This window comes from Lithobates pipiens, unplaced genomic scaffold (assembly GCF_037356315.1).
Source record: "Lithobates pipiens isolate NorthernLeopardFrog02 unplaced genomic scaffold, aLitPip1_a1.2 Scaffold_35, whole genome shotgun sequence".
Lineage (NCBI taxonomy): Eukaryota > Metazoa > Chordata > Amphibia > Anura > Ranidae > Lithobates > Lithobates pipiens.
In genome coordinates this window covers 12,519,995-12,531,652 of record NW_027507811.1, presented here as the reverse complement: position 1 = coordinate 12,531,652, position 11,658 = coordinate 12,519,995, and positions in this window count along the sequence as shown.

Below are 11,658 nucleotides of genomic sequence, written 5' to 3'. Positions count from 1 at the left end.
TATGCAGAGGTCAGAGCTGATAAGGGGTGAGGTGTGAAGGGGGAATGCAGAGTAAGGAGCTTTTAAAAAGGACTGAAATCTGGAATGGAGATGGACTTTTCATATGGTGTACAGTATCTCCTCCTCATTTGTTGGGAACATGACGTTATATTGAGGAATGGAGATGGACCTTTCATATGGTGTACAGTATCTCCTCCTCATTTGTTGGGAACATGACGTTATATTGAGGAATGGAGATGGACCTTTCATATGGTGTACAGTATCTCCTCCTCATTTGTTGGGAACATGACGTCATATTGAGGAATGGAGATGGACCTTTCATATGGTGTACAGTATCTCCTCCTCATTTGTTGGGAACATGACGTTATATTGAGGAATGGAGATGGACCTTTCATATGGTGTCCAGTATCTCCTCCTCATTTGTTGGGAACATGACGTTATATTGAGGAATGGAGATGGACCTTTCATATGGTGTACAGTATCTCCTCCTCATTTGTTGGGAACATGACGTTATATTGAGGAATGGAGATGGATCTTTCATATGGTGTACAGTATCTCCTCCTCATTTGTTGGGAACATGACGTTATATTGAGGAATGGAGATGGATCTTTCATATGGTGTACAGTATCTCCTCATTTGTTGGATGGGGGTTCTAGGTGGACCCTCCGTACTGCTATCTCCTTTAGACAGTGATATCCTGACACCTTATAGGAACCTGACACACACAATGATACAGTCACCATCCAGACACATCCCTTGTCTGTTACTGGATAATCTCCCAGAATTCCCGGTACTGCTCACCTCTCCTGTCAGCAGCTCCATCATCTTCTTGGTGATTTCTAGAATCTTTTGTGTGTTTTGTCTTGTAGGAATCAGGGATGGAGGTGGTAGGATTCTGAAGCCTTTACGTAATGCACTCCTGAACCCTGAAGCCTTTATGTAATGAATGAATGAATGAATGAATGAAATACTTGTATAGCGCACAATGCAAACTGAATCGCCTCTAATGCAGTTCTGATGCCAACAAGATGCTCCCAGCTTGCCTAGTGCCTGCCAGGGTTTCTGTGGCACTGTCATGTAACTGATTGGAGACCTAAATGACGAGGTCTGCCTTTGTTGTACCTCCAGCTCAGATCCCACTGAAGATGGAACAGAGGGTACAAAGGTAACGGGAGAAACAGGATTGCCAGAAAGGGTTGATTGGAGTCCTTGCAGCAGGTGATGCTGTCCCTGGTTGGCTGGCATAAAATTAGGTCAGGAACAGTAACTGTGCATGAAGATCCAGTCAAAGTTAAAGGGGCACTCCACATGGGCTACCGGTTCCAGATGCAAGGCTTGTCAGAGTTCCCAGCAGGCTTGAGACAGGAACTCACTGCGGTGAGCAGAGCTGACATAGATGACAGCCAGGTAGGCATTCGAACCGAATGTGAGGACAGAGCCAGGAATAGCAGCTTGGTCACAGGAAGAGCCAAGGTCAGCAGCAGGCAGGCAGTGAGGTATAGAATCATAAGGCAGAAACGTGGCCAGGAACGGAGCCGGGGTCAGGAAATGACGACAAGGCAGAAGCAGGATCAAGGTTCAGGTCAGAGGCAAGCCAGGTCAGCAATGAGGGAACAAGCAGAGTAGTAGCAGGATGCAGGGCATAGCTGAAAGAGCAGTCAGCACATAAGCATGAGCAGAAGTCTCCTTAAATAAACTGTCTGCAGCCAACATGCACTTAGTGCGTGCCCATGCTCATGAACGCCATTCCGTGCTCGTGCACGAACACCAATGAGCATTTCTGCATGAAAACGCATGCCTGGTCACCAGTCTGCTTAGAATGCTGCACGCATGCCCATTTCTGCGAGCCAAAGGTCGGATAGGCATTCCCTGAAAGGCACATATTCCAATCAGAGCTTGTGCATCAAGCCCGGCTTACAAATGTAATCCTAAGAGCATACATCAAATGAGGCAGAGCTCAGTCATTATTCTCTACCTGCACACCGAGTAATGCACTCCTGAACCCTATGCTCAATATACTTCTGAATACTGCACTCTGTGTGTTATGCACTCCTGAACCCTTCACTTTGTGTAAGGCACTTCTGAAAACTGTACCCTGTCAGAAATGCACGCCTGAAGCCTTTACGTAATGCAGTGCTGAACCTTACACTATTTGTGCAATGCACTCCTAAGCCCTACAACCTGTGCATAAGACACAACTAAACCCTGCACCCCTGTGCATAATGCATTCCAGAACCCTGTGAGTAATGCGCTCTTAGCCCCTGTACACACGGTCGGAGATTCTGCCAACCAAATCCGGCGGATTTTGTCCGTCGGATTTTGTCCGACGGATTGTGTCCGAAACTGTTGCATACACACGGTCGGACTGAGTTGTCGAAAAATCCGATCTTTCAGAACGTGATGACGTAATTTCGTTACGATGGGACTACATTCAGGCTAGTAGCCAATAGCTTTGATGTAGGAATTTGATCTGAGCATGCGTGGCACTTGGTCCGATCAAAATTCTCTACACATGATCGGAGTATGTCCGATCGACCCAGTTGGTCGGGAAATATTTCCAACATGTTGGAAAATTGGGTCCAACGGATATTCCGACTGAATCAGTCCGATGCATACCACACACAGTCGGATTATCCGACGACACGGTCCGATAGGACACATTCCGACGGATTCTCCAACCGTGTGTACAAGGGCTTAAACCTTGTGAGTAATGCACTCCAGCATCCTGCGCCCTGTGTATAATGCGCTCCTGAACCCTGCGTGTAATGTGCTCCTGAACCCTGCGTGTAATGTGCTCCTGAACCCTGCGTGTAATGTGCTCCTGAACCCTGCACCCTGTGTGTGTAATGTGCTCCTGAACCCTGCACCCTGTGTGTGTAATGTGCTCCTGAACCCTGCACCCTGTGTGTGTAATGTGCTCCTGAACCCTGTGTAGGTAATGTGCTCCTGAACCCTGCACCCTGTGTGTAATGTGCTCCTGAACCCTGCATGTAATGTGCTCCTGAACCCTGCACCCTGTGTGTAATGTGCTCCTGAACCCTGCACCCTGTGTGTGTAATTTGCTCCTGAACCCTGCACCCTGTGTGTGTAATGTGCTCCTGAACCCTGCACCCTGTGTGTGTAATGTGCTCCTGAACCCTGCACCCTGTGTGTGTAATGTGCTCCTGAACCCTGCACCCTGTGTGTAATGTGCTCCTGAACCCTGCACCCTGTGTGTAATGTGCTCCTGAACCCTGCGTGTAATGTGCTCCTGAACCCTGCAGGTAAAGTGCTCCTGAACATATCAAACATTGCAGAGCTTATTACTAATATTCATATAAATCAGAGGGAAATCGTGGGCGCGTGTTATACGCCGATACCCCACCGATTGTGAGCTTCTCGGAGGTTTGCTGAAAGCCGCCTGAGAACGGCCGAGTGCAGCCGAAAGCCGCCGAGAGCTACCGACCGCCGCCGAGATACACAGGACATCCGCTCTGTAACAATGCAAGCCTGCAACGACACTGACAGGGCTGCAATGCAAGTCTGCAAATGACACTGACAAGGCTGCAAATGACACTGATAAGGCTGCAGATGGACACTGACAAGGCTGCATATGGACACTGACAAGGCTGCATATGGACACTGACAAGGCTGCATATGGACACTGATAAGGCTGCAGATGGACACTGATAAGGCTGCATATGGACACTGACAAGGCTGCATATGGACACTGACAAGGCTGCATATGGACACTGATAAGGCTGCAGATGGACACTGACAAGGCTGCATATGGACACTGACAAGGCTGCATATGGACACTGATAAGGTTGCAGATGGACACTGATAAGGCTGCAGATGGACACTGACAAGGCTGCAGAAGGACATTGATAAGGCTGCATTGATGGGCATTTAAATGTACGTTTTTTCCCTTAAACTTCCCTCCTAAAAGTTTTTTTCCTTAAAATTCTCTCCAAAATTTGGGGTGCGTGTTATACGCCAGCGTGTGTTATACGCCAATAAATAGGGTAATAGAACATCTGGGTGGCAGTGACCATAATATGATCTGATTTAATGTGAGCAGTAAGCAACAAATACATACGGGAAAGATAGAAACACTACACTTTACGACAGCAAATTTTAAAAAAGTCTGAGGGCTGCTCCCCAGGACTTCCTGGGAGGGAATATTGGCATTAAAGAACACAGAAGAGAAACAGAATTCTTCAAATCGACTGTATATAAACACAATGCAAAATACATTCTCATGGGAAATACGTTTATTAGGCTAAAAATAAAACCTATTCGGCTTATAGCCAAAGTGAAACAAACAAAAAAAGCTATACATAATTGGAAAAGAGGAACACTATCATTGTTTAAAAACCATCCAAGATTTTTCAGACGAAAACTCAGATCGTGTGTACGGGGCATTAAAGGTTAATTAATTAATTAATTCAAGCTCTGTTATATCTAAACCATCATTTCACATTTTTAGAGAATCTTCAATGACTGGTGTAGCACCACTGAATTGGTGGAAAGCCAATATGGTGCCTATATTTAAAATTTTAGATTGAGGAATGGAGATGGACCTTTGATACGGTGTACTGTATCTCCTCCTCATTTGTTGGGAACATGACGTTATATTGAGGGATGGAGATGGACCTTTCATATGATGTACAGTATCTCCTCCTCATTTGTTGGGAACATGACGTTATATTGAGGAATGGAGATGGACCTTTCATATGGTGTACAGTATCTCCTCCTCATTTGTTGGGAACATGACGTTATATTGAGGGATGGAGATGGACCTTTCATATGGTGTACAGTATCTCCTCCTCATTTGTTGGGAACATGACGTTATATTGAGGGATGGAGATGGACCTTTCATATGGTGTACAGTATCTCCTCCTCATTTGTTGGGAACATGACGTTATACTGAGGAATGGAGATGGACCTTTCATATGGTGTACAGTATCTTCTCCTCATTTGTTGGGAACATGACGTTATATTGAGGAATGGAGATGGACCTTTCATATGGTGTACAGTATCTTCTCCTCATTTGTTGGGAACATGACGTTATATTGAGGAATGGAGATGGACCTTTCATATGGTGTACAGTATCTCCTCCTCATTTGTTGGGAACATGGCGTTATATTGAGGGATGGAGATGGACCTTTCATATGGTGTACAGTATCTCCTCCTCATTTGTTGGGAACATGACGTTATATTGAGGAATGGAGATGGACCTTTCATATGGTGTACAGTATCTCCTCCTCATTTGTTGGGAACATGACGTTATATTGAGGAATGGAGATGGACCTTTCATATGGTGTACAGTATCTCCTCCTCATTTGTTGGGGACATGACGTTATATTGAGGAATGGAGACGGACCTTTCATATGGTGTACAGTATCTCCTCCTCATTTGTTAGGAACATGACGTTATATTGAGGGATGGAGACGGACCTTTCATATGGTGTACAGTATCTCCTCCTCATTTGTTGGGAACATGACGTTATATTGAGGAATGGAGATGGACCTTTCATATGGTGTACAGTATCTCCACCTCATTTGTTGGGAACATGACGTTATATTGAGGAACGGAGATGGACCTTTCATATGGTGAACAGTATCTCCTCCTCATTTGTTGGGAACATGACGTTATATTGAGGAATGGAGATGGACCTTTCATATGGTGTACAGTATCTCCACCTCATTTGTTGGGAACATGACGTTATATTGAGGAATGGAGATGGACCTTTCATATGGTGTACAGTATCTCCACCTCATTTGTTGGGAACATGACATTATATTGAGGAACGGAGATGGACCTTTCATATGGTGAACAGTATCTCCTCCTCATTTGTTGGGAACATGACGTTATATTGAGGAATGAAGATGGACCTTTCATATGGTGTACAGTATCTCCACCTCATTTGTTGGGAACATGACATTATATTGAGGAATGGAGATGGACCTTTCATATGGTGTACAGTATCTTCTCCTCATTTGTTGGGAACATGACGTTATATTGAGGAATGGAGATGGACCTTTCATATGGTGTACAGTATCTCCTCCTCATTTGTTGGGAACATGACATTATATTGAGGAATGGAGATGGACCTTTCATATGGTGTACAGTATCTCCTCCTCATTTGTTGTGAACATGACGTTATATTGAGGAATGGAGATGGACCTTTCATATGGTGTACAGTATCTCCTCCTCATTTGTTGGGAACATGACGTTATATTGAGGAATGAAGATGGACCTTTCATATGGTGTACAGTATCTCCACCTCATTTGTTGGGAACATGACATTATATTGAGGAATGGAGATGGACCTTTCATATGGTGTACAGTATCTCCTCCTCATTTGTTGGGAACATGACATTATATTGAGGAATGGAGATGGACCTTTCATATGGTGTACAGTATCTCCACCTCATTTATTGGGAACATGACATTATATTGAGGAATGGAGATGGACCTTTCATATGTATGAAAAAGTTCCTTTCACTTGAGCACACCCAACTTATAAGCAGTTTGTCCCCTTTCTGTTTTAAAAATGTAATGCCTGGTTCTAGGGACAGGTGGACAAAAGCCTAACAGATGGCGTAGGGACTCTTTTAATGTGACAGTGTTATATTATTTACCAGTTTGATCTTTTTTTTAGGGTAATATTCTACAGTTTTTGTAATATTCGCAATAGAAGGTTTTAGTCTATTGCAAATGGTTTCATAACATTTTGCTGCTTGCATTTTCCTTGGATATAGTCCATATGAAAACCACTGAATCGATGAGTTACAGAACTGGGGGGAAAGTCCAACATCTAACGTTAAACAGATAAGGAGTTCTATAACTTGAAGAAGGTTTGTTTCCATACTGAATAGATGAGGAGTTTCATAATTTGGAGAAGGTCGTTCTCCATACTGAACAGATGAAGAATTCCATAAATTGGAGTAGGTCCACATTAATCTTCATAAGGAACAAATGCGGAGTTTCATAGATTGGAGAAGGTCATCTCCAAATTGACAGGTGAGGAGTTTTATCATTTGGTGAAGGTCCACCTTCACGCTGAACAGATTAGGAGTTTTATCATTTGGAGATGGTCTGTCTTCATGCTGAACAGATGAGGATTTTCATCATTTAGAGAAGGTCCATCTCCATGCTGAACAAAGAAGGAATTCCATAATTTGGAATAAGTCCATCTCTATATTGAACAGATGAGGAGTTTCGTGATTTGGAAAAGGTTCATCTTTGTACTGAACAGATGGGGAGTTTCGTAATTTGGAGAAGGTCCATCTCCATACTGAACAGATGAGGAGTTTCATAATTTCACCCCCATCAAATCACTCTCTGCAGCTATTACCTTTTGTACCACCACCCCCTCCCTTTGGAATGTAAGCTCTACGAGCCGGGCCCTCCTGTACCTTTTGTATTGAACTGTACTGTAATTGTGTTGTCCCCCTATACATTGTAAAGCATTACGTAAACTGTTGGCGCTATATAAATCGTGAATAATAATAATAATTTGGGGAAGGTTAATTTCCATACTGAGTAGATGAGGAGTTTCATAATTTGGAGAAGGTCTTTCTCCATATTGATCAGATGAAGAATTCCATAAATTGGAGTAGGTCTATATTCATCTCCATACTGAACAAACGGGGAGTTTCATCATTTGGAGAAGGTCCACCTTCACGCTGAACAGATTAGAAGTTTTATCATTTGGAGATGGTCTGTCTTCATGCTGAACAGATGAGGAGTTTCATCATTTAGAGAAGGTCCATCTCCATGCTGAACAGAGAAGGAATTCCATAATTTGGAATAAGTCCATCTCTATATTGAACAGATGAGGAGTTTCGTGATTTGGAAAAGGTTCATCTCTGTACTGAACAGATGGGGAGTTTCATAATTTGGAGAAGGGGCATCTCCATACTGAACAGATGAGGAGTTCCATCATTTGGAGAAGGCCCATCTCCATATTAAACAGATGGAGAGCTTTGTAATTTAGAGAAGGGCCATCTCCATACTGAACAGATGAGGAGTTTCATAATTTGGAGAAGGTCTATCTCCATACTGAACATATTAGGAGTTGTATCATTTGCAGAAGGTCCATCTCCATACTAAACAGATGAGAAGTTTCATAATTTCACCCCCATCAAATCACTCTCTGCAGCTATTACCTTTTGTACCACCACCCCCTCCCTTTGGAATGTAAGCTCTACGAGCCAGGCCCTCCTGTACCTTTTGTATTGAACTGTACTGTAATTGTGTTTTCCCCCCTATACATTGTAAAGCGTTGCGTAAACTGTTGGCACTATATAAAAAGTGAATAATAATAATAATAATTTGGGGAAGGTTCATTTCCATACTGAGTAGATGAGGAGTTTCATAATTTGGAGAAGGTCGTTCTCCATACTGAACAGATGAAGAATTCCATAAATTGGAGTAGGTCTACATTCATCTTCATACTGAACAAACGAGGAGTTTCATCATTTGGAGAAGGTCCACCTTCACGCTGAACAGATTAGGAGTTTTATCAATTGGAGATGGTCTGTCTTCATGCTGAACAGATGAGGAGTTTCATCATTTAGGGAAGGTCCATCTCCATGCTGAACAGAGAAGGAATTCCATAATTTGGAATAAGTCCATCTCTATATTGAACAGATGAGGAGTTTCGTGATTTGGAAAAGGTTCATCTCTGTACTGAACAGATGAGGAGTTTCATCATTTGGAGAAGGTCATGTCCAAATTGAACAGATGCGGATTTTCCTAATTTGGAGAAGGACCATCTCCATACTGAACAGATGAGGAGTTTCGTAATTTGGTGAAGGTCCATCTCCATACTGAACAGATGAGGAGTTTCATAGTTTGAAGAAGACCCATCTCCATACTGATCAGATGAGGAGTTCCATCATTTGGAGAAGGTCCATCTCCATAGTGAACAGATGAGGAGTTTCCTAATTTGGAGAAGGACCATCTCCATACTGAACAGATGAGGAGTTTCATAATTTGGAGAAGGACCATCTCCATACTGAACAGATGAGGAGTTTCCTAATTTGGAGAAGGTCCATCTCCATACTGAACAGATGAGGAGTTTCATTGTTTGAAGAAGACCCATCTCCATACTGATCAGATGAGGAGTTCCATCATTTGGAGAAGGTCCATCTCCATAGTGAACAGATGAGGAGTTTCCTAATTTGGAGAAGGACCATCTCCATACTGAACAGATGAGGAGTTTCCTAATTTGGAGAAGGACCATCTCCATACTGAACAGATGAGGAGTTTCCTAATTTGGAGAAGGACCATCTCCATACTGAACAGATGGGGAGTTTCGTAATTTGGAGAAGGTCCATCTCCATACTGAACAGATGAGGAGTTTCCTAATTTGGAGAAGGACCATCTCCATACTGAACAGATGAGGAGTTTCGTAATTTGGAGAAGGTCCATCTCCATACTGAACAGATGAGGAGTTTCCTAATTTGGAGAAGGACCATCTCCATACTGAACAGATGAGGAGTTTCATCATTTGGAGAAGGTTGCTGGGGTTCCTTGGGCTGTGCTTGAATGACCTCTTATTTCGATGTTGCCTCCGTAGTTGTAGGGCAAACAGCGCTTGGCAAAACCAGCAAAGGTTCCATTCTTTTTACTAACCACCAATGTAAATGGCATTTTTTTCCCTCTTGACCCCAGTAGAATTGGTTTTATTCAAGGTTCCCCAAGTTCTGAAAATTATTTTAGTGGTTCCTCAGGTTGAGAAAGGCTGCCCTATATAATTCGAGTCATTCAGTTCTTGGCACCCAGTGGCCTATTTCAACCTGAGGTCTGTGTAACGTAATTGCTAAAATTTCCTTCAATGCTTGATTCCATACTTCTGAAAACCTTCTAACCTTGTTACTGACCCATCTGCGCCTGACTCTTCTCTTTTGATTTGCCTTGCCTGCTGCTCATCTGTATTATTGACCTCAGCCTGGACTTGTGATCACGATTTTGCCTCCTGACTTGGTACCTCATTGCCAGCATGTTGCCATCACCTGCCTGTCCCTGACCTTGAACCCGATCGTGATTCTGTAGCTGTCTGCCTGGTTGCTGCCAAAACACAACTTGTGACTTGACTCCGTACTGCAATTAGGTGGATCCCCTGTGTCTCAAAGTTCAAGTGCAGTGCTCCAGCTTTCTGGCATTTGTATCCTTCCGCTGCCCAAGCAGTCCCTGCCTCCACTACCAGGGATGCTTAGACAGGAATACCGCAAGAGGCCACCTTCGTCATCTTAAGCTCCACAGTCAGGTATGTGACATCCATCATTTGGTTGGTCTTCCAGAAACACGGCTTAACTCCTCACAAGACTGGGCTGTTTGTTTTTATGCTGAGCCTCTTGTTTAGAAGGACATGGTCCTTAGAAAAGATGGAGGGGGGTTTCCCTAGGTTAGATGTGATGTGAAAGGGAGGAAGAAAGATGATCTTGTGGTTGGAGATGTGGTTGGTGTCCCAGAAACACGGCTTGACTCCTCACAAGACTGGGCTGTTTGTATTCATGCCGATCCTCTTGTTTAGAGGGACACAGGACTTAGAAAAGATGGAGGGGGGGGGGTTTCTCTATGTTAGATGTGAAGTGAAAGTGAGGAAGAAAGATGATCTTGTGGTTGGAGATGTGGTTGGTGTCCCAGAAACACGGCTTGACTAATCACAAGACTGGGCTGTTTGTATTCATGCCGATCCTCTTGTTTAGAGGGACACAGGACTTAGAAAAGATGGAGGGGGGGGGGTTTCTCTATGTTAGATGTGAAGTGAAAGTGAGGAAGAAAGATGATCTTGTGGTTGGAGATTTGGTTGGTGTCCCAGAAACACGGCTTGACTCCTCCCAAGACTGGGCTGTTTGTATTCATGCCGATCCTCTTGTTTAGAGGGACACAGGACTTAGAAAAGATGGGAGGGGGGTTTCTCTATGTTAGATGTGAAGTGAAAGTGAGGAAGAAAGAGGATCTTGTGGTTGGAGATGTGGTTGGTGTCCCAGAAACAGGGCTTGACTCCTCACAAGACTGGGCTGTTTGTATTCATGCCGATCCTCTTGTTTAGAGGGACACGGGACGTAGAAAAGATGGAGGGGAGTTCTCTATGTTAGATGTAAATGTGAAAGTGAGGAAAAAAGAGGATCTTGTGGTTGGAGGTGGTGATGGTGCGGAGGAGGAATTACGAGAGGAATGATAGACGGGTCTATGAACTGATGGACTTATCGTTGGAGTCTACCACAGACGTCGTGAGATTCATGAGAAGGCGGAGAGTTGGCTCATTCAAAAACTACAAAAACACTCAGACAAAAGAATACAATAAAAAAAATGTTTTAATCACAATCTGAAGGCACCATTTTATCAATCACAAGGAATGATCGAGAATGGAGCAGGTCCCTACATCTGAGCTACAATATAATCATACACGTAGATGTGCTGTGGGGGGGTGTAGGACTATACCAAAAAGTCCATAAAATCCACAAATATCCATGGCAGCTCCTCAATGGGCCTGAAGGGCACTATACAGTATAAAGGAAACAACCGCAGAGGGCGCCAACTAAGTACAGTATATAGGAAACAAAGAGACTAAAGTGATTTATGCAATATATAAAATAAACCAGAGGGCATCAACTAAGTGCAGTATAGGAAAAGACTTAAAAAAAAACAAGCGGCAAC